At 34.3% G+C, this 27606-nt stretch overlaps 1 protein-coding gene across 3 annotated transcripts in view; it reads left to right on the top strand.

The window, feature by feature from the left end:
- NAALADL2 (N-acetylated alpha-linked acidic dipeptidase like 2) overlaps nt 1-27606 on the top strand; it is a 1170852-nt gene that overhangs the window by 247546 nt on the left and 895700 nt on the right. For all 3 annotated transcript variants that reach the window (XM_072961150.1, XM_072961146.1, XM_072961152.1), the window contains one exon: nt 6322-6429. The gene's annotated coding sequence lies outside the window, so the exon portion shown is untranslated. The remainder of the gene's footprint in view (nt 1-6321; nt 6430-27606) is intronic.

The raw sequence follows: 27606 nt of genomic DNA on the forward strand, positions 1-27606 counted from the left end.
GTATGAATTTTTTTAATCTGTTTTATATGTATTAGTTAGTATCTGTAAATCTCAAACTCCCAGTTTATTCCTTCCCACCCTCTTCCCCCGGTAGCCATAAGTTTGTTTTCTATGTCTGTGAGTCTTTCTGATTTGTAAGTAAGTTCATTTGTCTTTTTTTTTTTTTAAGATTTCACATATAAGTGATATATGGTATTTTTCTCTCTTTTTATAGCTTACTTCACTTAATAGTGTACTAATAAATAGGTTATATACTAAGAATTTTTGGCTTGTCACTTCAACCTGTCCTCTCTGACACTTTCTAGACTATTTTCCTAGAATCTCCTACCCTGTTGGTCACTGTACACCTTGGTAGCAGTTGATGATAATAAGTGATTACCGTTAGTGAGTCATTACGATCTACCAGGTTCTGTGCTTTATTACTATTAAGTTACTAGTATTTAAAAAAAAAATCCAGGAGGCAGCTACTGCTATTATAATCTCTCTTCATTTTTCAGATGAAAAGAACTGAGATACACTGAAGCTAACTAACTTGCTCAAGGACACATAGATACTAAGTAGCAAAGCCAAGTTTTGAGCCCAGGCAGTCAGGCTTGGGTCTCAGTAATTAATGAATACAATAAGCCTACATCTCAAGCGCATAAACCCTATAAGAAACAATCTCCAGAGGGGAGATGTTTGCTTATTCATTTAGTATTTGCTGATTACCGACTCTGTGTTATGTGTTGTACTGGGATATGGCTGGTAATTAAATATGGTTTTAACCATGCAAATTTTATGAATGAATATACTGTCTTTTAATATACCTTTTCTTTGAATTTTTTGAGTGAACTATTCAAGAGTAGTTTTTGTCTCAAATTGTTTTTATCCTGTTTTTCCCTTGTTTTGGAAAAAATAAAAACAATATGAATTGATGTGGTATAATAACAATAACTTTCAGAGCATTTTTATCTTCTGTTTTTTAATGTGTGTGAAATCATGGCAGTTAGATATGCAAAAGATCTAACTTAAGAGTAAAAGAAAAAATTTATTCATTTAGTTCATCTTACCAGTCATTCTCTATCAATAATTCCCTGTGGTACTTTGGCGAAACGGGCTCTTGTCTAATTTTAAATGACTCAGTTGAAGATGCTTCAGCTGCAGGTTGATTCTAGAGGCTAATGGATTGCTATGAAAGGTTTCTAACATTTAGCCTAATTTTCCACTCCCTAAATTATTTTCTTTAATGTACTCAGCCTCTGCTGCTTCCTTGTTTCATGCAAGTTGTGACCCACTGTCTTTCTAGATAAGTAGTATGTCTCTCCACTGTGAATTATTTCTGAATAAAGTGTAATTTTAATCTTTACATGGGCTGGTACTTCCTGTATAGATGGGTAATTGTATGTTCTTCCTCTTTGAATTTGGGCTGTGTTATACATATGGGTACCAAACCATATATTTGTTAATCTTGATTTAAATTTGTGAATTTTAAGTCACTGAATCAGAATTTGAACAGATTATCTGGACAGTGGTGAATCATTTAATAAATTCTTAAGTGTGAAATCCAGACCCATATTTCTGAATTTTCTATTACACAGCAGATCTGAATGCTTTTCTTATTTTCCATAGATATATGTCAAAATAAAAGCACTCTTAAATGGATATTGAGTAAAATGTTTATATAGACTTTGGGCATATAGAATCTATGTGCCATTTTTCAAAAGAGAAATAATGGTTATACTGTTGTGTGGAAACATAATGATTTTTTATGACTAGGAAATAGTGTGAACTTTCTAGAGGCTGTCATTCAATAGTTTATTTTTATTGATCGACATGTGTTTCTTTTAACCTTTATGTAGGGACTCTTCAATAGGTTAAATAATTTTACTGTTATTTCTGATATAGCTGCTGACCTTTCAACATTAAATATAATACATTGAGGCAACAGTCTTTCCAGAAAAAAAAAATTATCATGTTTGTCTCTTATCAATACCTTGCCATTATTTTTTATAGATTATAATCCTTTCATATCATAGCCATAACTGCTGGTGTTAATCTGTATTTTAGAGAGAAACAATAAAGAAGGGGATTTATTGTAAAGGTAAACAACATTATTTTATGAAAATTATATATATTATATAATGCAACTATATATTTTTTCCAGAGGGAATGCTAGGTAGTTGCTACTTTCTATAAGACTTGACAGTGATTATTGCTTATTTCTACCCACACACTATCATGGAAAATTCTGTCTGGCCACATTTGAGACTAAGAGCTGGGGATATACATGTTGGAACAAATCCTTGATTAGCACGGTTTCATACTGAGCTGTAGTCCTCTTCTCCTGTGTCCCTGCTGAGAATCATTGTGCAAAGGTTTGTCCTGACAGGCAGCCCTATAAAAACTGGAGCTTATCTGCTATATTGCTTTGATATTTCAATCTATTTTTGGATAGATTTGGCACTTGGTATATTGTCTTTCCTTTGGATATACAGCTGGTGGCTATATTAGCATTTACTGAAAGTTCTGCAGCAATTCCCACATCAAGGTAATCCTGTTCCTTAGTGTTCTTTCAGAGTAAACCCAAGGTGTTATGACTCAGGGCAGATGAAATATAATAGATACCTCATAATCACTTGAAACTCCGTACACACTAGTAGCAGTTGAAAAAGGATCTGCCATAGCCAGACCAAGTTGTTATGGCCAGGTGTTAATCAATGCTCCTTTCTTGAACTAATCCAGCAGTTCTCAAATTTAAGTGTGCATTAGACTCCCCTGAAGGGCTGGTAAAACCAGTGCTTACTGATCCCACTGGCAGAGCTTCTGGTCTGTAGTCTGGGATGGAGTCTGAGATGTTGCACTTCTAACAAATTTCTGGACGATACCAGTACTGCCAGTTCAGGGACCGCCCTTTAAGAACTGGATTCTAGAGTGTTGTCTAACCACAGTTTTTAAGGCTGTGATTGGCCCACATCTCTTCTTGGGCCCACACTGGACAACCACTGAACTAATATACTGATTGGCAAACTTATTCTGCAATGAACCAGATAATAGATATTATAGGCTTGTGGGCCAGACAATCTCAGTTGCAACTGCACAACTCTGCTATCATAGCAGGAAAGCAGCCATAGACAATATATGGATAAATGGACGTGGCTGTGTTCCAATAAAATTTTATTTACAAAAACAGAGAGAAGGCTGAACTTGGCCCCTGGCCTATAGTCTGCCAATCTCTGATCTAATTCATCAACAAGGAACTTGTATCTTTCCCAGCTCAGAAATCATCTGTATCCTCTATAGTAGTAGCACTATGTGCCAAACTTGGAGTTAGAAGCTGTGGGGAATATGTAAGGAATGTCAATCTGATTTTCCACTCTTCTCCCGAAAATTAGAGTTCATTGTAGCACAATGTTGGAAAGATTAGAGAGAAATTACATGCCTTAGTTGGAATAGATTTCATGACATAGGTGAATCTTCAGATGAGTAGAAAGTAGACAAAAGAAAGCAAAATAAATGTCTTAGGAAGACCAGCACTAGAAAAGACACAGACGGACTGCTCAGAGTGTTTTTCCAACAGGCTGTGAAGAGATCTGTGGTGTGGAAAAGACTGGAAATGTTGAGAGTCACAGATGCCTTTTAACAATACTGGTATTGTGCCGATAATACATTATTGGCACAGTGATCGGTCCTGGGGGCACAGCTAACCAAGGCATAGTCCTAGCTTTCAAGAATCCCAGATGTAGATCAAGATATTAAAAAATCTCGAAGCTGTATACAAGATTTGAAGTTTATATGCTTGGCTCATGGTGGGCTTTTGATGGATGTTAAACTGAAAATGAAATTTGTGTGATTGACAACAGGGAATTTTTGTTAGTTCTTGATCAATAGAGTGGCTTCAAGAAAATCATTTTAGGAAAAGTCACCCTCCATAAGCTAGCAAATTGATAACAATATACAAGAATGGTTTATTAATGATATTACATTCATCCCACAGAGACTTTGCAACATTGGAAAATTGTGTTGGGGCATTCTTTTGTTTTTTTGTTTGTTTGTTTGTTTGTTTGTTTTTATATACTGTGACTAAGAAAATCCAACATTAGTGTATTGATGTTTTTAATCAAGCCATCATCAGACTCAAAGACAATTTTCCAAAGAGTTGTACCGTTTTGTCTTTCTGATATAAATTTATACCATTTATAGAGAAAAATTCTCCATAAACAAGTAGGGATTTTTATTTTTGAGATTTTATTCCCAAAGCATTGAATATAGGGTTTGAATGAAGTCTATTGTCAAATAAAATGTCTAGTGGGAACTGATGGTAGATATTTTTATGAGTATTTGAATGAGATAGTCTCTAAACTTCCATCTTGTTCCAGTATTCGGACTTTAGGTAATATTTGAAAAGTCCACAAGGAACTAATTCAGGCAAGTTTCCCTAAGAACCTGAGAAGATCACATCGTGAATAATGCACTTCAAAACATGACACTAGAGTTCATTTAGTAAATACAATCTTGAATTTGGTGTTAGAGGAAGCAAGGATTGATGGAAGGCATTATGTTAGACAAGATGACATATGACTTTTCAGCTATCTAACTCTATACAGTTTAATTTTTAATCAAATGCAGGAATGCAGATGGCAGCATGCCATTTTATCTAGTTAGATACCGAGAGAAAGGGTTAGAAGGAAAGTCCCTTGTGACTTAGATGTCCTGTGACTGGCAGCTTGAAGACCTAAGTTTCTGTGAACATGCCTACACCATGTCCATTATGGCTTCTTCTTCCTTTTCAGTGGTGAACGGTAGCAGAAGCCTACACTTGTACTAAGACAATGATTGATTTCTTGCACAACCTTGTCCGTGAACGGAATCTTGAGGTAGTTTTAAATAAAAGTTGAGAATCGAGTAGTGACCTTCAGTCCTCCCCATTTGACAACCCTTTTATTCCCCACAAATGAGCTGTTCTAAAAGGTCCTGAACTGTATGTGTGAGTATGCATGTGTGTGTGCCTGTACTGATGTTGTATGTCAGGAATCGTGATCCAAGGACTTTATTTGATAATAAATGGTTTCAGAAAGCTTATCATTCTTGCATTAAACAAGTTAGGCTCCTCATATCAAGAAGCTCTGAAGTTTATGAGAAAAGAAAGGAGTTGGACGGGACTTCCAAAGTGGATGAATCTACAGGGTCTATCCTAAGCAATTCTGAAAGCAGAAGGAATTTAAGATAAAAATGCAGAAACATTATTTTACTTCTTATTTTGGTAGTTGAGTACTTTATGACATTATTTTCTATCATATAAAGCTTAAGAGAGATGAGAAATTTTCAAATGAGGAAGAAATAATTAAGCGAGCAAAGAGAAAGTAAACTAACTCAACAACAAAGAGCTGAGCTTTTTTAGCTTTAGTCACAGATTTATGCAATGCTGCAAGCTGACCTTGATTGAAGAAAATAATAGCTTATTAAGGGTGAATAATTTTAAAAGAAAGATAAAAACACAGTATAACTTTCTGATATCTTAATGCTAAGATAAAAATATAGAAATAAAGAGGGAAGTAAAAGTAAGTAGCTCTATAATTATGGCATTATTGCTTAATATCACAGCTGCACATGAAATATCAAATAACCAATCTTGGCTGTAAAAGATATAAAATAATAGGGAAAGGCTATCAATGTCCCGAAATACCACAGAATATCATTCAATTATTGAGCACCTAGTACATGTCAGGAAATGTATAAGGTATGTTATGTGCAATGTCTCTAAATCTCACAATAGTTCTTCATGGTCCCTGTTTTCATTCTTAAATTTAAAGTGATTGATATTTTAAAAGCTACAGGAATTACCCATGGTCACAAAGGTTTTTAATAAAGGAACCAGGTTTTCAGTCCTCGATGTGCTCTTTCTACTACATGTTTTTCTTTTGTTAACCCTTTCTTCCAACAGAGATAATGTCACTTTGTATCCAATTTTGTGTCTTCTGCTGTATCTTTATTGTATTTAACAGTGCATGCCACAAGATAAATGTACCATTTAGACTAGCTAAATTAAGGCAGAAATGTAAACACGTGTAAATGAGAGCAAAAGAGAAAAGTATTTCTGTGTCTGTGTATATATCTATTCCTGAAATAAAATGCTATGCTTTAAAAAAAAATGTCTGTTTGTACATTCTTGACTTCCAAAAAAGAATAGAATTTCAGGCTGTTTAACAACAACAAAAAAAGAACAGATAAAGTAACTCTAAAAAGCCTTAACTAAAAAATAAAATTTCAGGCAGCAACTGATAAATTATCTAATACAACTCCCAATTTAAATTGATCACCTCTGTTTTTTTGATTTATGAACAGGAAATGAGCTTTGACTGTTGGCACCTGGATGAAGAGCCCTGGGTTCAGCTTGTCAGCGTCCTGTAATCTGCAAAGACTCTCTGGTTGCACTAGGATCATTTGATTCAAGTAAGATCTAATTGCTTTAATTAGAATGCAAGAGTATTCTTGTATCAACTTTTAATAACGTGACTTAGCATACCTCTATAATGTGCCAATAGCTGCTAATTTTGAAAAAAGAACAGAATGTGAACATCATTCTGTGGCATAATCTTATATATTCCAATTTCTCTTCATCTTTTATTTCATGGACTTGAGCCCATTTTCTTTGGATAGTATTGTCTAAAGACTAATTTCTGTGTGGCTATTGATACTGATATAATTCCTTGCCTTTGTGGTATCAATTGATTTTTATACAATTGTAAATTTAATTGTAAGTAATCAGATTAGTTTCTCTCTCTCTCTCTCTCTCTCTCTCTCTCTCTGGTTTAAGTTGACCCACTATTTTATTTTAAAATTATATTAGCAATGCAGTTTGTGCCATAATACAGCATGGCTTTGCATTTCTTATTTATTCCAAGTTTATACAGGTCTGATGACCTTTTGGAAAATCTGTCTGTATGTGGCCATGCATAGAATGTGAATTTCCACTTAGGCATTACAGTTTAAAGACACGTTTTAAAGACAGTTCTTCCTTGAGCACTCCTGTTTTGAGCAAATGATGCCTGTGTGTGATTGAAATGCATTTTTTCTGTAGAGCACTAGCTGTAATCAATGATTTAAATGATGGTTCAGGCTTATTAAGTATGAAATTTTATATGGCATGGATAGCAAAGGCCCAAGAGACAGCATGGAGCCAAGAACTAGGAAATCTGAGTGGACCCAACCTGGCCACAAACATACTTTAGGAACTTGGACAAAGCACTTAACCTTCTGAGTATTCCCTTGGTTTTGAATGAAATGAAGGGGTTACATTAAAAGGTGGCAAATTCTTTTGCCTTGAAGGTCAGACATATAATATATGAACTGCATGAGATAGCTGGGTGTGAGACAGTAGGGAATGGTGAACCTGTGGGGAAAGAGGCCATTCCCCTTCTAAAGCTATTCAGATTCAAGCATTTTAAAGCTGGACAAAGAAGCAAATTGTGTGAGGTGAGGAGGGGGAAGGAATGAACTTGGCTATTGCATTGAATGCATTTCTAAGATCATTTCCAATCAATATATGTTAGTAAAATTTTGTTACTCTGCAAAACACTTATAATATTGCCTAGCATCTGTTGAATTCTGTGTGTGTGTATTTAAGTAATTAATAATAACTAAGTAAAATAAAGTTAAACAGCTTTGGGGTTGAATTTCTCTTAGAATTATACATTAGAATTGGAGGGAAAAGTGATTTTTGACCATTAAGTACTTAAATAATTCATCAGTTTAATAGTTTTTCTGAGGGTTTTTTTTCTTTAATTGACCTAGAGTGAGAACTTTGAATCTAGTACTATAATCTAAGAATAAAACCTATCCTTTAAATTATGGGTTAGCAGTTTCTCTCAGGTATTTTTTTAGGTATTTCTTTTCTTCTCTTTTGGATATTTTCACTAACAAATCATGTGAGCAGCTAAAGGAGAGTCATACCACCTGTTTGGGACTAGTTTTATGTTCCTTTAAGAAGTACTTAAAAGTTCTAATTTCTTTTGATTAATATCCTAACTAATATTTTAAAACAAAGGTTATTTTATACAGAAAAATGACAGTTGTAGTTTAAATAAGTATATTTTCTAACATAATTTTCTGGCTTCACCAGTTTTGCTTTTTAAAATTGTTTTTCTTTTTACAGCAATGACATATATTTATTTCTTTTTATCATATTTTACTGCTTTTAAACCTATATTTTAGTTGAGAAAATAAGTACATTTTATCAGATGGTAATGGTAATTAGGCTACAAGCCTGGTGGAAGATGGGAAGTAGGCCAAGTCAATATGCTCTGGGGTTTTATCTATTCCCTTCAGCTCAATTCAGATCAGAATTTATGTCTAAGAGGAAACTGAACCCATGACTGTAGGGAGCCATGTTAGTTATCCCAGTGATAAAGGGAGAATTAGAAAGAACTGGGATTTTTATGCCTTTACTTGGGCCTTCTCAACAGCTTCTTCATTCTTTGCTACTTGAGTAGTTTATTTTTTAAATTTTTTAGTTCATGGTCACGTGCATTTGTAGAAGGATTCACGTTACTTCAGGTATGATCAAGTTGAAAACGGGTGTATTGTGGGAGGCACGCTAGATCTTTCAGATAATTTTTTCACTTGTTAGTAGAAAAGATACATAATTTTGAAATGATGTTTTAAGAGGCTTTCACTTTAGATGTTCTAATCTGACATGTTGTGATGCATTGTATTTTCTGTCCGTTTCTTTGATAACCAAGTCAAAACTGAAGTACATGGACATTAATGCCCAAACTGATCAGAACTGGTTAGAGCTGTTCCTTGGCTGACCCACTACATCTGACATTAATAAAAACTATCAGTCCTTTTATCAAACATACATGATGTCCCCTGAAGCCTCCACATATCGTGGAAAATAAAATTAACATATAAATGAAAATGTTAGGAGATAAAAGGTGAGCTATACAGGGAGGTTTTCTAATGGTGTTATCTCATTGTCTTGTTTTATAGAGGCATTTTATAAAAAAAAAAAAGAAAACAGTGTGAGTAACCATTTTCTTTATTCTCTTTAAAAAATAAATTCATATATGTTTATCTTCAATTCATTAGTAATGCACAGAGTATATGGACAAAGTAAACATGTAGACAACAAACTCAATCATTCCTGTAATATTTTTCTAGATTTTAGAGAACTGATGACAGAAATGTCTAACGCATTGCTTAGATCACTGATTCTCAACATGAAAATAAATAATGGAAGCTTCTAAATTGAAATAGTTAAAAGGGTACATACCTTTCTTGTATGTACACCTCGTCAGTGGCTTTAAAACTGAGAACCACTTCAGATTTGAATTCCCGTCATGCTATGAAAGATGCTCTGATGTACACTTAACGTAAGTTTACCTTTAACATTTGACGTTTGTTAGTCATGGCTTTTAACTGAAGTGCTTAATTAAAATAAAAATGCCACTGTTTTTAATAACCCAGAAAGAATGGGTATAGATTAAATGCTTTTTGGAAACATGACAGTGGGTTTAAGAATACAGGAGCTCCTGTGTGAATATTACAGTTGTTTGAAAAATTTTATGAAATATTCTTATTATCAAAATCTAAGATTTAATGATGCAGTAAAGTTGGGATGTTCACAAAGAAACCAGAATAATAACAGTAAAAATTTAACCATAGTTTAGTGCACTCTAACCAAAATTTTCTGGTCAATTAGATTTGATTGTGTTGAACAGTGACAAACTACAAAGGTAATTAGAAATCACGTATTAGTGAGTGGCTGGATGCTGGAGTCTGTTAAAGGCATTTTATTCTGCCTGAGGTTTACCACCCCTTCCTGGGGCTCTTTAAACCAAAGCAGATGCAATTATCATAATTTTTATTTTTCTTGAGAAGATTCCCACTAAACTGTTTAATAAATGTGATTTGTCCCAGAATTTACTCTGCATTTTATTTTCCTGAAGAGGCAGGCTTTCCTTAGGGTATGAGACTAATAAAAAAAATTAGGGTAATTAGATGATCTAACAGCAGAATTTCAATGGAAAAATAAAATCTAGTGTTATAAACAGCCTTGTAACAATCAGAGGCTGTGCATTTCTAACCCACTGGATTGAAATAGAGTCTTGTTGATATTCCAAGTCCCATATAAGAGAAGAAGAAGAGCACTGATGGCAGAAGTCTTGAGGAAGTTTTATAATCTGTCCTTGAGTACCCCCACACTTCCAGTGTAATTTCGTTGAGACATTGGATTCTTTGGTTGATCTACTCAGTGAGATTAGCTTGTTAGGAAGACTTATAGTCTATTTCTTTTAAAGTTCATTTTAAAAAAATCATTGAAATATTTTTTGTTTTGTGGCTGTCATGCACTTAAATTATATAAAATCCATAAAATAATTTAACCATAATAAATATTTAAGTTTCATTGTACCACTTATGGTAAAATGGTAATTTTTGTATTATTAGAATCTATCCTTGAAGTTGAAATTATACTAAATTATTTTTTATGTTTTCTTTAAAAATATTATATTTCTCTCAGAAGACAATTTTGAAATAATTCCCTTTCTACAAAAATGAAAGAACATTCAGATAGGGAATAAACAGTCAGCCATTAGGGCAAAGTGATGTTTTAAAGGGGAATAACCCCAACTCATTAACTTTAACTTTGTACAGATAAATCAATTGTTAGATATCTCTTGCCTGATTCTGTAAGTTTTTTGAAGATTTTCACATACAGTTTTTCATATAAATTTCAAAAATATCAACTTTTAACCATATTAATCAGTTTGGCAGCAATTCATTTAGTACTTGATGCTGAAAATTATCTTTACACAAGTGGCTTTATTTCCTTATATAACTGAAATACATCTGTAACATTTCCTTGCAAATTTGACATATGGTCTCCTGTTAATTAACGTGGTATGAATTTCATACTTGTGTGTATATGAAGTGCTTTCTTGTCCTTGAATATTTTTTTAATATTTGTCTTTCCAAGAGAATTATTTCTAGAATTTATTTTTTAAGCTGAATCTTCACCTTTTAAATAAAAGCTTGTTCATACTGCTGCAAAACTCATACTCTTATTTCTTTCACTCTTTTATATATAAAATATTTCCATTGTAATATGTTAATATTACAAAAAAGACTCTCTAAAACTTTTCAGAGGCAGTTTCATACAAATATTAATGGTAAGCCTGTTGTATGCAGACACCATATTGGGTACCGGAGGAGCAAAGGTAATTATGCTGTACTACTTCCCCTCACAGTGTTCACTCTTTAGTGAGGTTACAAATAATTACGATATAGTGTGATATTGTAATATGAGCCTGTAAAAATTAGCACAAAGTCGGGAGCAATTTATTTTTTTAATTCTCAGATACTTATTTCCACCCAGATGAATCTTTTTGACTTCAGATCCAAATATTAGGATAATCAGCTTTTTACAGAGCCAACCTCTCATTCTATGCCTGTCCAAAACAACCAGTATAACATAATGTAACAAACATAATATAATTATATGCATGTGTATCATTACTTTAACATTAACATATGAAAATAGACATTTATTTGAAATTGCGTATTATTACTTATAATTTACTTTTCTGTTATATAGTTGTTAGTAAACAAAATTGTAGAATAGTTAAAATGGCAATTAGTAATTAACAGGACTAATTAAATAAATAATATGTATAAAAACATAGCACTATTTTATAATGTTTCATTTTATCCTCTGATATAGCAATTTATTTTAACTATTTTTAAACTTTTATTTGATATTTAAATTTTATAGGCTGCATTATGAATCTTTAAGATAAATAAATTTGAGATTATAAATGGAGAATTAAAAGTAGAAGAACTAAGTAAGCACATACTACTTATATTTAATACAAAATAACAATGGTATATTCTTTCTGTCCCACAATACAGTAAGAAGGGTTTTACTTTTTCTGTTTCCTTTTCCAGTAATGCTTCTCTGAACTGCCTGCAGCCTTTCGGTCACCCTTCTTTTAAGTCATTTAGTAAAACTGAATATAGTCACATGTAAAATTGACTTTGATTTGGAGCTCTGCACTTATCAAGGCCTCTTCACACTAATTCCTGTTAGCCCAGCGTGAGAATCCCAAGCTAAATATCCACTCAACAAAATCATTTGATTACTTAAGATTTTACTCCCTTGCAGCAGCAGGTGTTTAAATCTGTCAGAAATAGATTCCAGATCTATCTCTCCACTTTGTATCCATAGGCTTGTTTCGGTGGACAAGCTGTTTGTCAACCAGGTCTTTTGCTTCTATAAATTTATGGGATAGTCTAACCCTATCGAAAATCACCATCATTTTTAAAAACTTCAGAGCACTTTATATGGTACCATAAGTTAAACTTCTCTTTCTCAAGGATAGTGGTTTTAAAGTACAACGATCATTTGAACTTACAAAATCAAAATTGGATTACAGTTTTAGTTAAAAAATAAGAAAGTCCTCTTTAACTTTCTGATATTTTTTCAGAGTTCTGAAGTAGTCTGAGTTTTTCCTCAACCTAAATACCAAACAGCTTAGGTGCAGTCAGTTCATTTCTCTCTACATTCCTAATGGCCAAAGTTCATCAAACAGATTTAGAGAAATAGCCTATATGTGTCTATTTTATTTTATTATTTGTTTTTCCCTTCCTTCATTCTCATCCTCAATATGTTTCCAAATTAGAGAAGATCATTATTCTTGTCCCTTACTTTGGAAATGAATTTATGGCAGACTAACATTTTAACACTTTATGTGCGGCCAGTAACAATGATAGTCGTTGTAGCCTCTAAGGAAGATATATTTTTCCATTTCTATAAACTCCAAAGTCTCATTAACTACTTCTGCACTTTGAGGAAACTCTAAAATGATCACAAAGCTTTTATTATGAAAACCTCAGTTTCACAAGTAGGTACAACACACCCCTTTTAGCAGTTTTGCATGTGTATGAGGTATGCAGGATACTTAAGCAGGTAATAGTTTTGCATTTTCTTTGGTCAGAAGTTTATAGGCTGATTGAGTTTTATCAAAATTTACATTCACACTATCTGCCAAAGAATGCAGATAGATGAGTGTGATAGGCAGAATGATGGCCTCACAAGAGATCCAGGTCCTAATCCCTGGAATGTGTGAATATGTTATATTACAAGAGAAAACGGGATTAAGGTAACAGATGGCATTAAGGTTGCTAATCAACTTATCTTTAAGATAGAAGGAATATACTTGAATATCCAAGTGGCCCAGTGTAATCACAAGGGCCTTTAAATGTGGAGGAGGGAGGCAGAGGAGTCAGTGTCAGAGTGACGTGATGCATGAGACTCAGCCAGCCATTGATTATTTTGAAAATGTGATCACCAAAGAACGGAGGTGATCTCTAGAATCAGGAAAAGACAAGAAAATATTCTTCCCTAAAGTTTCTAGAAAGGTAAAACTATGCCAGTATTTTGCTTTTTAGCCCTTGATGCCTTGATTTTAACCCAGTGAGACCCATCTCAGAATCCTGACCTCCAGAACTGTAGGATAATATATTTGTATTGTTCTATGCTATTATGTTTGTGGTAACTCGTTATAGCAGCAATAGGAAACGGATACAATGGGCAAAGTCTAGTTTTTATTTGGACAAGGTACCAGCATTCTTTATTTTTTCTGTGGTTTCATAATACCCTTATAAAAATCTAGAAGATGATGTGAAACTCCATTTTTCAGTAGGTATTCTGTGAGGATTATTCCACATGAAGATGTATTTTTGATCTGTTTGTGGGAGGAGGTGAGCTCTATGGCCTTTTATTCTGCCATCTCAATCTCCACCCCTCAAACTTCATTTTTCAAATCAAAGCACCTAAGAACTATAGGGAATTATTTTTGTCATTGCTGATGCGATTCAATGCCTCGCTTGATACACTCTAAGAAGCATTGATTGTTAGTAAGGTCTGACTGAAAAAAAATCAGGTCTGTGTCACAATAAGCCAGCACATCTATTATCAAAATTTCTCCTTTTGTTTGCCTATATGGTTGCAAACACTGAATCAGGAAATGTCGGTATTCTTTTTGATAGAATAATGAAGTAGATGGTAAGATGACTGTTTATTCTTGTGATAGGCCCACAGACTAATACAGTGACTATTTTTGACTGAACATCAGTGTCTTTTGGGGAGATGAAAAAACACGTGACTGATTTAGAAATACTGGCTTGTTAAATCTAGGACTTAAAAATTTAGACTACCTATGTGCTTTCATATCCCCGTTTCCTCTATGCTCAATCCCAAATTCCTCTCTGCCTATTGTACAGAATGCTCTGTCTTGGTTACTTACCTCTCTAATCCAGTTGTATGTGTCCTTCTGTCTCTCAGTAAAGTATTGCAGTTGTTGGATTATGCCAAAACTGGTATTATAATAATTCTCGTTTTGTTATCTGGACTCTTAGAAAATGTGGTCACAGTATTCAAGTGTTAAAATTAAATCAGCATTACCTCAATACAAAGTACATAGTTTATCCACAGGCAAAGTAAAAGATGACTGTTAATGGTCATGATTACATTGCAAAGATAAGTACCATCACTCAGAGTGGCATAATAGTGGATGTTTCATGGTTGGGGGAAAATCAGTTGGTTGGGGGGAAAAATGTGACAGTAACTACTGAAATTGGGTCATCTATGCTATATCCATTTGAAACTATTTTAAATAGTGTATTACTTTTTGGGTCTTTTTTTTTTTTGGCTACCATGTAGGTTTTGTTTGTACTTTCCTCTAACCTCTTGTACCTACCCATTGCTAAAAACCAGGATATTTTACATCCTGAGGATGGGTTTCCCAGGATATGGGAGGTTTAGTGCTCAAATCTAAATAGTATCAGGCAAACCTGAATCACTCTGAGACCAGTAGATAGCTTTAGATATGATTGGGTAGTCAACGTATCTAAAACATAGTCTTGTCTCCTGTAGATATGCTTACAATAGATTTTCTCTTGGTGTCTTACACTAAATTGATCAAACCAGATACATAGCAATCATCATATTACATCTCTTTACCCCCCCTTCAGTAGTTCACTAAGTCCTAAAACATATTATAAATTATTTTTTATTTTATTTTATGAATATAGAATGCCTTCTCCAGTTCCAAAAATTATAAATATTAAAAATGGACAGATAAACTTTGTCTCCTTTCCACCTTGTCCCCAGTCTTTCCAGTTTCCAGCCAAGCTGAAGCAGTAATCACTGTGATTAGTTCCATATGCATCTTTATGAATATACATACAAAGACGGATACTGTTTTTTTTTTTCTGTCTCCTTTGGCAATAATCACTGTCATTTGAAAAAGAGGAGAATCGGCATCATATAGATGTTAGAGGTCCTTAGCAATTCTTAAAAGCATCTGGGTAAGTATTTCTCAACTTACTACCTTGAGGGTAAAAAAAAAAAAAGAAGAAGAAGAAGAAGAAAAAAAAAAAACTACCTTGAATTTAAATCCTGGCTGGTTCTACTCTTTGGGGAGAGCTCCCCAGTTTTTGTGCTCCATGGATTTTGGATTTTGGCTTTACTTTCTGGAATGATCTTTCATTTCCATTGTCCTCCATAGTTATAGAAAAAAAGAGTTGAAAAATATTCACTTATTGGTGGCTGAGCAGCTTTCTTAGCCTGCTTCCTCCCAACAGGAAGTTGGAAGCTTAGAGGTCGCTATATGTCTTATCTAGTCACAGGTCTCTTTGCAAATGCAGCTGTCTCAAAACCTCTTTTCTCCCCAAGTGTGTTTGATTCCAGTCACCTGTATATGCCAGAAGCCAGTTCAGTCTCTTGGATATTCTATGCATGTAATTATATTTTTAGGTTATCTGCAGTTAGTAATAGTCTTCTCTCGTCCATTCCATTACATATTTATAATTTCTCTTTCTATTTAATTTTCTTGGCTAGTTTTTCCAGTTCAATGTTAAGTAATACTGATGATTGGGAGCTTTGTCTTGTTTCTGACTTTGTTGGTAATGCTTCTAGTGTTGCCCTATTAAGCAAGATAGTAACTTTCAGGCTAAGCTGGTGCATTTTATCATACAAAGTAAATTCTCATCTGTTCCATTTTATTGAGTATTTTAATCCAAAATGGCTACTGAATTTTGACAAATGGCCTTTCAGCCATTTATACAAAGAGATTAAAATACTTCTCTGAGATCTATTAATATTACTATAAGAAATTATTAATAGATTTCCTAATATTAAAAATTCTTAGATTCTTGGAATAAACCTCACATAGTCATTATGTTATGATTATTTTTGTGTACACTTGAATTATATTTGCTAATAACATTGGATTTAGGCTTTTGGCTTTGATACTCATTAAGTGATATTGACTTAGTTCCTATGTGGGCATATGTAATCTTTGTTGGACCACGATGTTTTCTTTCATTAACCTATTCTCTGAAGAGATTTTAGGAACATTGAAATTGTTTGATCTTAAAGATGTTTTAACATTTCCTGATGAAGTCATCTGAGACTACTGCTTTTGGGTTCATATATTGACAAATTTTGCAATTTCTTCTATATAAATCAGTCTTTAGATTTTCTATCTCTTCAGAAGTCGGTTTTGGCAAATTTTATTATCTTAAGAATTATCCATTTTATCTACATTTTCAAATTTCTTTCTATAGTGTTTATCAACATAGTCTATTGTGATTCATTTAGATTCATTCTGATTGTGATTATCTTTTATCATTTATCATTTGTTTTTGTGTATTTATACTTTATCACTTTTTTAAAAAGTTAGGCTCACCAGTGATTCTTTTGCTTTTTAAATAATCAGGTTTTGAATTTATTTATTCATTCTACTATGTTTTTAGTTTTCTTATTATCCACTTTTTTCTTCATTAATCTGTTCTACTTTGCTTCAGTATAATCTGACATTTCTTTTCTAATTCTTAAAGTAGAACTTTTGGTATATTTTATTGTTTTTTTTTTAATGGATAAAAGACTTAAGAATAATAATTCTCCCCTGAGCAATGTGTTTAACTTTTAAGAACTACATTTTCCAGGAGGAGTGGGAGTTACATAGTCCATACAAAAAAAATGTAGTTATATAAAGAAGCGTTAAACAGCATGGCATGTTTTGCTAGAGCAAAACTGTTGAATGGGATTATGGGTTAACAGTTGAATTGAATTATAGATTAAACTGAGCTGGATTACAGAAGGCTTTTTTACAGATTAGATTGTGTGTACTCTGATATTAACTTTTCCATGTATGTAAGACTTGTGATGTATAATTAACCTTTATGTATGTATATGCATGTATTTTGTTTATGCATGTATTTCTAATAATTTTCTAACAAATTTACCAAGTTGTTGATCCCCTTTTCCCCTTAGAATTGTAGTCTAAAATTAGTGAGGAAGTTTAAATGACTATGTGATTTTTTAAAATTTCCTTCCCCTTTATAATCTTTAAATTTGTTTTGAAATTTTAGATTTATAAGTTTTAATTCTTTTGGTTTATGGAGAAAGAGGAAAGTATTGTATCCTAAGTTCATGGTTTTTATAATATGTAAGAGTGCTCTGAAGAACTGAAAAATGCAACCTTTGGCCATTAGAAATGCTAAGAAGGATTGGATGGCAAGGTTGAAAGACTTGTGTGAATGTGTGTGTATGAAAGTTGAGAGTTATTTACATTTCTCCTCTTCTTGCCATTGGTCATCCTTTGTTCTAGCAAAGTGACTGCTATGGAGTGAGTTGTGCGCCTCACCACCCAACCCCCAAATTCATTCGTTGAAACCTCAGCTCCCAATGTGATAGCATTTGGAGGCTGGAGATAGGGTCTTTGGAAGATCATTAGGTTGAGATGAGGCCATGAGGGTGGGACCCTCATGATGGAATTAGTGCCCTTATAAAAGAAACACCAGAGAACTAGTTTCTTTCTCTCTCCATCTGCACACACCACACACCAGAAAAAGGCCATGTAAGGATGCAGCAAGAATATGGTTGTCTGCAACCCAAAGAAAGAGCCCTCATCAGACACAGACCCTCCTGGAACCTTGTTCTGAGACTTCCAGTCTCCAAAACTCTGAGGAATAAATTCCTGCCACACAGTCTATGGTATTTTGTTCTGGTGGTCTGAGATGACTAAGACAATGACATGCCATTTCATTTATAGAAGCCCCTGATAGCTGCTGTGTCTTTTTCAAAGTAGTAAAAAGATAATCATTTTAACTGTGGTAGTAATTAATATGGGAGATTGGATATATTTAGAAAATGGGATTTTGAAAAAATGTTCTTTAAAGATACATATGTTTTTAAAAGGCTATCAAGACAGATAAACAGAGGTATAGTAAAAAATTTTGTGAGCTTATAGAGTGTAATAAAAAATTTTATGATATTTTCCATTCAGGAATTATTATTTAATATGCTTACATAAATTCTTGGAAATTCATGATTCCTGTGTAAATGAAGATTGGTATGAAATGAGGAAAGCATATTTCCACATATGCAAAATGATGGAGCTATTTTTTTAAGATTAGGAATTTTGAATTGCTTGCTTAGCAGTGCTTCAAAGTAGGGTGAGTTAGAATATGAGTATCATTAGAAGAGTTTGCTTTGTGCTTAACACCTATGACTGTGTTTTTAAATTTTTCAGTCCTGTTCCTCTCAAGGGATATGACATTCATTAATAATGGCAGCTAAGGATGCTTTTCATGCCTTAGCTTGATTTTGCAGTAAGGAAACTGAGAGTAAAAAAGGATAAGTGCCTCTTCCAAATTCACATGACTACACTGTGGCAGAGCTATTGTTTAATTTATACCCTTAACCATTGAATCGGGATTTTTTTGGAGTATAAGGCTAATGAACTACTCCATTTGGTCAGAAATCTCAAACTAAGATTCAAACTTTCTTTTTTTTTGTTACTTTGTTACACATTTTTGTTACATTGTTGTGAAATACCAAATACCTTCTTAAAAAAAAAAAAAACTGAGCTGCCTCTGCTATGCTTTTGTCCTAAACACATACATCGTCTACCTTTGAAGAATCCAGTACTGCATACTGGCAAAGAATTTAACAGAGCAAGGCACATGGTAGGTCTTGAGAGAAACAGGATGCATTTCCTATTTCCAATGACTATTAGAAATGATTTTCTTACAATACTTGTTTTATAAATTCACAAAGTGAATAGTTCATCTTTGACTTTAATAATCCTTCAGGAATTTCATCAGATTTAAGACATTTGCCTGATATATAAAAGCTAGAAGTTCTAATCAAAGTATCTGCTTCTCCATAGTTATCTTTTAATGTCTGTGATTCCGCTTACCATAATATGGTCCCAAGTATGAGTCTGCATGAACACCATTCTGCTGTCGCAATTTCTAAGCAGTAACTTTGTTCATAGGTCCATTGTGTAGGCTGAGGTTTTAAGCCTGTAGCCTGCTGTGTTTATTGATCTGTTTCTTAATAATTCCATCTCAGACAATCGCACGATTCACAAACAGTCTGCGAGGGAAGAAACACACACATTACCATCAGCAGGAGATCAGAGGAGCCACGCATTGAGAGGCTAATACTAAGAGTTTCAGCCTGATCTGTCTTACGTAGAATGATTGTGAAGCACCACAGTGAGACTTTTAAACAAATCAAAATTACAGCATTCTTGGTCTAAAATATAAATGTTTCTTTAAGGAATCATTTTGGTATTTGCCTAAGGTTGTTTTCCCCTTCAGTCTGAAGAGGATGTGAAAATTTCAAAGTCCAAATGAGGTGATTAGCCAAGCAGTATTCAGTAATGTTCAGTCTTTGCTCTCAAATGTGCTTTTTCCATTTCGTGGCTCTGCTGAGTGTCTGGATTTCTGCTGTATATTCTGGGCCAGGCAACATTCAGCTACTCTGATGTCACCTCTGCTCCATCTACTGGAATAATGATTTTTACTCTGTCCACTCTTTAGCAAAATCACTATTTTTATAATGGCTTTTTAAGAAAGTTTGTCGAAAGCCTGGTGCCAAAGAGCATTAAAGTTATTTAGTTAAATTGAGAAACCTTAGAGCAGAATTAAGATGAAACTATTAAATTAATCCTGTTCTTTTGTGCTCAGATATATGCAGCCAGCACTGTCTTCTGTCATGGAAAGATAGAGTACTGCTTTGCACTGAGGGAGAAGCCAGTGCATGAGGGCAGAGAAGCAGGTGAATTTTGAAATAAAGCTGGTGCTGCCGTGTTGGATTTGCCTGATTCCTGATCTCACAGCCACAGGGAGCTATTTGTTGTCAGATGTGCCCTGACCTCTCACATCTCCTTGCCTCTACCCATGTTCTTCTTTCTTCCTAGAGTGCCCTTTTCAACCTTGCTTCCTTGGGAAACTCCTTTCTTCCATTTTTTCAAGATTCCTGACAGTTCTTTTACGTGTTTCCTGATACCCTTAGGCAGAAAAAAGTGCTCTTTTCCCTGTGTCCCTGTAGCACTGAAAAGGTATTATCGTTATTCCTCACAGTTGCAGGAAGCAAGGTCTACAAGCTGGTACCCTCACTTATCTCAAGACCCTCAACAACTTACAGCAGGGACCAGCAAGGATCCCTGTCCTGGCTCCTGTCAATCCTCAAAAAGAGACAAACCACAGTGACCCAGTTTCATGTTTTAGAATCTTTTCTCATTCTCTTGATAAAACACAGATCTCCCCAGGGAGTAATATATTTTATTTTTTCAAGATGGCAGTATGATTAAGTGAAAGACAAGGGAGGCAATGTTTGGGTCCTTGTACAATACCTTCTCTCCTTCATTAACTACCTTCAGGTTAATTGATGGAATAATAACATCTACAACTTGTAAAGAACCAGGAGTAGAGTAGGTGCTTATTGATCTTTCTCTCTCCTCTGCTGTCTGTTGGCTGCACCCTTGGAATAAGAAGACATCAGATAGGCCAAGGGCAAATGTTGATAGAGTGGATAAAGTACACGTGGCAGGAGCACTTGAGGGTAGCATCCCAGACACAGGATGAACACCTGAAAAGGGGGGCCTCAGTCTCGGAAAACAAAGTTCCCCCTTTCCCAGTTTTGCCTTAGGCTTGTCTTTAAGGTAGGCTTTGCTGTGTTGTCATCAGCTGCTTAGCAGCAAAGGAAGTCTGTCCTGGAACGCAACTTCATACTTGTCCAGCCCCTGCTTAAACTGTGGAGATAGCTATAGATGGACGTTTGTGTCCCCCTACAATTCATACATTGAAATCCTCACCCCCAAGGTAATGGTATTAAGAGGTGGTACCTTTGGGTGGTAACTAGGTCATAAGGGTGGAGCCCTGATGAATGGGATTAGTGCCCTTGTAAAAGAGACCTCAGAGAGCTAGCTCACTTCTTCCACCATGTGAAGATTCAAAGAGAGGTTGCTGTCTATGAACCAGAAGGCAGGTCCTCACCAGACAGTGAACCTGCCAGCACCTTGATCCTGGAGTTCCCAGCCTCCAGAACTGTGAGAAATTTCTGTTGTTTGTAAGCCCACAGCCCATGGTATTTTATTATAACAACCTGAATAGACTAAGACAGAACTGTTTTCAGATTGTTGAATGGCTTAATGGTCTTGTAATGTGGATGAATATTGAATGTGGTCTGTCTAGAATGGGTTTAACAATTTATTTTCATTTGAATCATGAAAAATCAGACACTTTTTTCCCATACCACTGCATCCCTTAGTTTAAAAAAGAAATTTAAACAACATTTTACAATGAGACTAATTGCTGTTTCCTACGGGGCATTATCCAGTCTGTGTTCTTTATCTATAAAAATGCTAATGTCTATAATTTATGAGAGGTTTTAGAAAAATATGTGTGTGCAAATAATTATGCCATCAAACGTTCTATCTAGTCATAATGGAAGTAGTTTCAGCCACATATTCTTTTCTTTGGATGGAAGAAAACATAAGATTTGTTTCTCAAGAAATTTAGAATTAACTAGAAAATCTGTTTTGCATTTATTCTACCAAAATTATTTGTGTGTTTGGCAGCTGGGGTTAGTCTAGTACTTACATTATTTTATAACGGCTGTGCTCAATGCTGTGATGTCAATTTGCATTCAGCCAGTTTACCTGGAATGATTCAGATGTTTTAAATGTATTTGTTTTTAGATAGGGAAAAAAAGATCATGTATCCTTTTCATAATTTACATGAGATGTCCAGATGCAAATTTGTTTGCCTGTTCAAATTCTTCCCATGCTTTTTGAGAGATGAAATTCTCATTTCCCATCCAGATTGATTTGAGTGTGGTGTGTTGTCTTATTAATTGTTAAAGATGCAGTTATAAAGATGCTTATGTGTCTTCCTTAAAGTTTTTTGTTAGCTCTTGGGAAAGAGGAATGTACAAGGTGAAGTAGGAATTGTGTGTATTACACATTTTGATGGCTTAGAGGTTCATTAAAAATTAGTTTTTAATTAAAGTACATTTTTATCATCAGTAAATAGATCTGCCAATAGAATTTTAGAAGTAGGCTCAGACCAAATCCAGTAACACTGTTTTTATCCTATGCTGTGAAATGCAGTAATAGTAACTTTTATTTGACTAATGTTTTACGGTCAACAAAACATTTCAAGTGCATCTTATTTAAACTTCCAAATCCCTGTAAAGTAGATAGGGCAGGCAATAATCTTCTTCCCATTTTACATTTGGGGAACGAGATTCTTTGAAAGGTGAAGCTGCGGCCAAGAGTGGAAGAGCTGCAGTTGGTACCCGTAGGCCTTATTCTGATGTCTCCCTTCCATCATCCAGGACAGTGAAACCTGTGCCTGGCACCACACTGCCAATCATTTTTCTTCTTGTTTGCAAAAAAATGCCTTCCTACCTAGGAGTTGTGATAATGATTCTGCAGTGAAATATAAAAAGATAGTTGAACTTTCTCACCTATGGTAAATTTCCAAGGTCAGCCAGTAGCAAAGGCATTGGCTGGATTCCAGAGAAACCATTGATTCATTCGATGGAGAAGTGTAATAGGGACTGTGGGCAGCACAGATAGATGAGCTGCAGATTTAGACTGATCCTTGATTCATTTTCATATTTATTTGTGGTGGAGAATTTAATTACTCATTTGTCTCTAACATCACTGAGAACCGGCCACAGGGCTCGGTCAGGAAGGCCGCCGCAGGTTCGGGGCACTGAATGGCCTCTGCCGGGCTCTGGCTGTCCTTCTTGCTGCTTGCTTGGTGTGTAGGTTTATAATGTAGCTGTTTCTGATGCAGTTGGCGATAATATGAATATGGGCAATCCTTCCAGTTTGAGAAGAAAATTTCCCTTGTCATAACTAGCTGAATTATACATAGTTATTTTGAAATCTGTTCAGTTGTCTTAGTTATTTTTTTAAAAATTACTTCCAATTTTCCCTCTTTGTGATTGTCCAAGTTTAGTAAGCAGGCGCAAAAAGAAAAGAGATGATCTCTTTTTTGGGCAAAACTAATGTGTGAACTCTAAACTGCTAATGACCCCCATACAGCTGATACGGCACCCAGGGGTTCTTCATGGGCAGCTTTAAATATAACTTTTCCTTTCCGATCTCAGACCCCAAGTCCTTTCCACAGCAGTGCACACTACAGTCTGTCACCTGGTCACACAAGTCATATTGTCTTAAATCCCTTCTGCTTGGAAAGAAAATAATTGTTCCAAGTGAATGGTGCTATACCAGAAGCCATTTTCAAGTTGTTAGCAGTAGCTACCTTATAATGACAAGTGAATTTGATTATTCTGATTTGAAAACTTTCATGGAGCCCTTGTTTCTGAGTTATCTGATTAAAGAAAGACATTTGATATTTTTCACATTGATCATATTTGGAAAAGCTTACACACCTGCAAGTTTTAATATTAACTAGATGCCACTCCTATTTTTAAAGAAAGCCAAAATGTGGCGTAAAAGATATTTTTAGTGTCTTATGGTAGAAAAGTAACAAAGTGAAACTTACTACATGACATGTAAAACACATTATTTATAAGATGCTAGCAACAAATTTTAGGAGCATCGGTTTTAGATGATGTGTAAATGCTCATATTTATTATGATTTATCTAACAGAGACTATAAAAGATCCTATTATATTTGAATTCTCTGTTCCATGTTGCTCTTTGCAGGTAAACATTGTGTTTCTTATCTCTGCGGCTATATGCTCAATGTTATATCGTCCAAATCTAGAGTCACATATAATATGTATATTTTAAGCTTTATTGAATTTTTCTATTTATGAGTGTGTGCGTATATGTGAAAAGGAAACAATGCAGCTAGAGGAAATAATCTTTTTATACACGTATCTCCTAATTTATTTGGGACCTCCTCTTATATAGAGAGAGAAATTTAAAATGACTTCAAGGTGACTTATTACATGAAAAGTATTTTTCATTTAAAACTCTGACATTAACATGTAGTAATTCAGACGTAAATCTTCTGTAATGATATTGGTGAAAGAGAAACTACTGGGATGTATCTTTGAAAGAAAATAGTTTGTAACTCATATATTGTGAAAACACTTCCTTCGCCTTATTTTTCTATTTTGTAGGAATTGTTAAAAGAAGGAGAGGGTTGTAAACTGGGAAGAGAGTGGATAAGAATCATTTAATTGAAACAATTCTGAAATTCACCGTTGCAACCATTTGAAATTAAATGCCTTGCTAAAAAAGATTATGAGTTAAGTCAAATCTCCCTTTTTCTCTATTAGCCCAGTATTTAAATGCCGAGAGAGATCGCTGTTGTGTGATTGTAGTACTGTCTCCAGGGTAGAGGGTCATTTTTCTTCCATTCAGATCTTGAAATGATTATTCAGGCTTCTGTAATTTCATGGATAGATTATTGCCACTTGTCTTTGTCGGCTAGATAGCCTGACAAAGTATAGCCTTAAGCTTTTGGTATTTGGTAAAATATGACATTTGGCTTTTGCTTCTATTTTTTATAAGTACCTGGAAAGTGCAATCTAAAGATATGTTGAGATCTTTACATTACTTCAGATAGCATATCACAATCAATAATTTATTTATGCTCTATTATTTATGGTTATAAACAAGGCATGAGATGGCTTTGATTCATTTTGTCTTCCTGAACTTTTGAGCCAAATTTCTAAAGCTTGGCATGGGAAGTACATTTGAAATAAACATCACTTACATGTGCAAATCAGATAATTACTCACAAAGCTACCTACCAATTAGTCAATTATTGATGCAATTAGGAGGATGTACAGCTAATTTAGGGGTTAAGAAAAAAATATGTCAGTTCAAAGTGAGGACAACCTAAAATCTAGCTTAGTGCTTAAGTTTCACTTGGGATAAGGAATATTCATTCTCAGGTAAATATAAGAGTTTGAACATAATTTTAAGTATTGAGGGTAGTGTGTAAAAACATGATCATTTGTTCTAGTTCCACATAGTCGGTGTTCCTGGCTCAGATCTTGGAGGGAATTATTGCTTTTAGTAACTATGGGTCATTTTTATGCTGATTCCCTTTTTCCCCATTTAATTTTATTTGTTTGTGTTTATTATTTCAGCTGCCTTGAGGTATAATTACACATAAAATTCTAATATTTGAAGTGTACATTATGATAATTTGATGTACATTGTGAAAGGATTCCCTCTTTCCCCCCTCTAGTTAATGAACACACATCACTGAACAAATTTTGTGTGTGTGTTAGACAATATTTATTTAAGTTCTACTCAGAAAATTTCAGTTATACAATACAGTTATCAATTATAGGAACCATATTTTACATTAGATCCTCAGGATTTTTTCATCTTATAATTGAAAGTTTGTGCCCTTTTACCATCCTCATCCTATTTTTCCCACTCCCCAGCCCGTGGCAACCCCTTTCCTACTCTCTATTTCTGTGAGTATGACTTTGTGGGGTTTTTTTGTTTTAGATTCCACATATAACTGATACCATGCAGTATTTGTCTTCCTCTGTCTGACTTATTTCACTTAGCATAATACCTTTGAGGTCCATCCATGTTGTCACAAATGGCAAGATTTCATCTTTTTTTTTTAGTGGTAGAGTAGTAGTCCATTGTGTATATGTGTGTGTGTGTGTATACACATACATACATACATACATACATACATACCCCATCTTCTTTATCCATTAACCTATAGGACACTTAGGTTGCACCCATATCTTGACTATTTTAAATAATGCTGCAATAAACATGGGTGTTTCAGAATGTTCTAAAGCAGAATTAGAACTCCGTGGTGGCTAGACATACTTCAGGGTGTTAATACATTGCCCCGTAGTCATCATGAGGCAATTCTGCAGCCTCAGTCCCTAACATACTAAAATGTATTTAGAAAATCAGATTGCTGTATGCTGTTCATTAGATATCAAGTAATAATGTTAATATTTGCAATAACAGTGTCTTTAATGGAAAAATATTATCTTAAAGCTATAACTTAAGAAAAATAAAACCATTAATAGTATTTAAAGAACGTTTTCTTAATAATTGAGCTATATTATTAGAACACATAATTTATAATAAATATGTACCATTTACAATGTAATATTTGAAGCTTCTTGGTGTAAGAAGGAGGTTCCAAATAATGACTGTGAATAAAGAGACGTAACCACAATGCCACGGGAGAATAAAAAATAAAAGTTACCTTGGCCCTAAATGTGTTTCTAATTTTTAAGGTACCATATTTGATGTTACTATAAACAATTTGCTAAAACATTGGATTGACCTCATTTTATTATATTAAATGTTCTGCACTGATCTACAGATTTGACTGTACCTTAAAAATATTCTATGAATTTAAATTTTCAATTCTGTTCAGAGGAACATATGAATGTAATAATTAATATAATGAAATCTTAGGATTTATGCACTGAAGCAGATTATTAAGAGAGAAAAATGTTGACGTAGCATTTATCACAAACTCATTCTTTGTCTGAAGCAGAGAAAGTTCAGTGAGTTTGCAATGTATTTAGTGTTAATGGGGTAGAAAATGAAAAATACCTATGAAAACGGTCAAGTTGATGAAAATTGTAGGGTGAAAAAATTTGAAATTGGATTTTTTCAGATCTGTGTATCCATTTTCTTATTTTCCCTTCTGATTGGGAACTCAGAAAAGTAAAATCCTAAACCATTTTAGAGCCATAACATTTTGGAGATGGTAGGGACGAAAGTTAACTAACCAACTTTCTCCTTCTACTGATTTTGAATCAGGAAACTGAAGTTTAGAAAGAGAAAATAGAGTAATAATAGAGTTCTTGAAGGAGAAGAGACTTTGGAAGCCATCTAACCCAACCTGCTCTTTGTGATCCGGGGAGGTTGCAAGTTTTCCCAGAAACACAGAGGTAATCACTACCACAGCCAGCTGTGTCCCCTGGCCACCTCCCTTCTACTATCTACTATTTTTATTAGAGTTAAGGTTAAACATCATTATTCACTTACTGGCTGGATCCTCAGTGGAATTACAAATGGTGATTATTGTGATCATGTATACCATAGTTCATGATCTTTTGTTTCAATCCACAGTTTTAATCTAGGCAACTTTGTGTACCATATATGCAATTTCCTTTCCTGGGACATAGAAATTGAAAGCAAACAAAACATATATTACACTGCTGTTAGAAGGTCAAGGTTGACGGTTCTGAAGAATTAATTTATAGAAAATTTGATCATTAATAAAATGAGTCACCAGTAACTTTTGGGTTAGATGAGGATAAGGACATGTACTCTGGCAGTA

Source organism: Vicugna pacos, chromosome 1, assembly GCF_048564905.1.
Source record: "Vicugna pacos chromosome 1, VicPac4, whole genome shotgun sequence".
NCBI lineage: Eukaryota > Metazoa > Chordata > Mammalia > Artiodactyla > Camelidae > Vicugna > Vicugna pacos.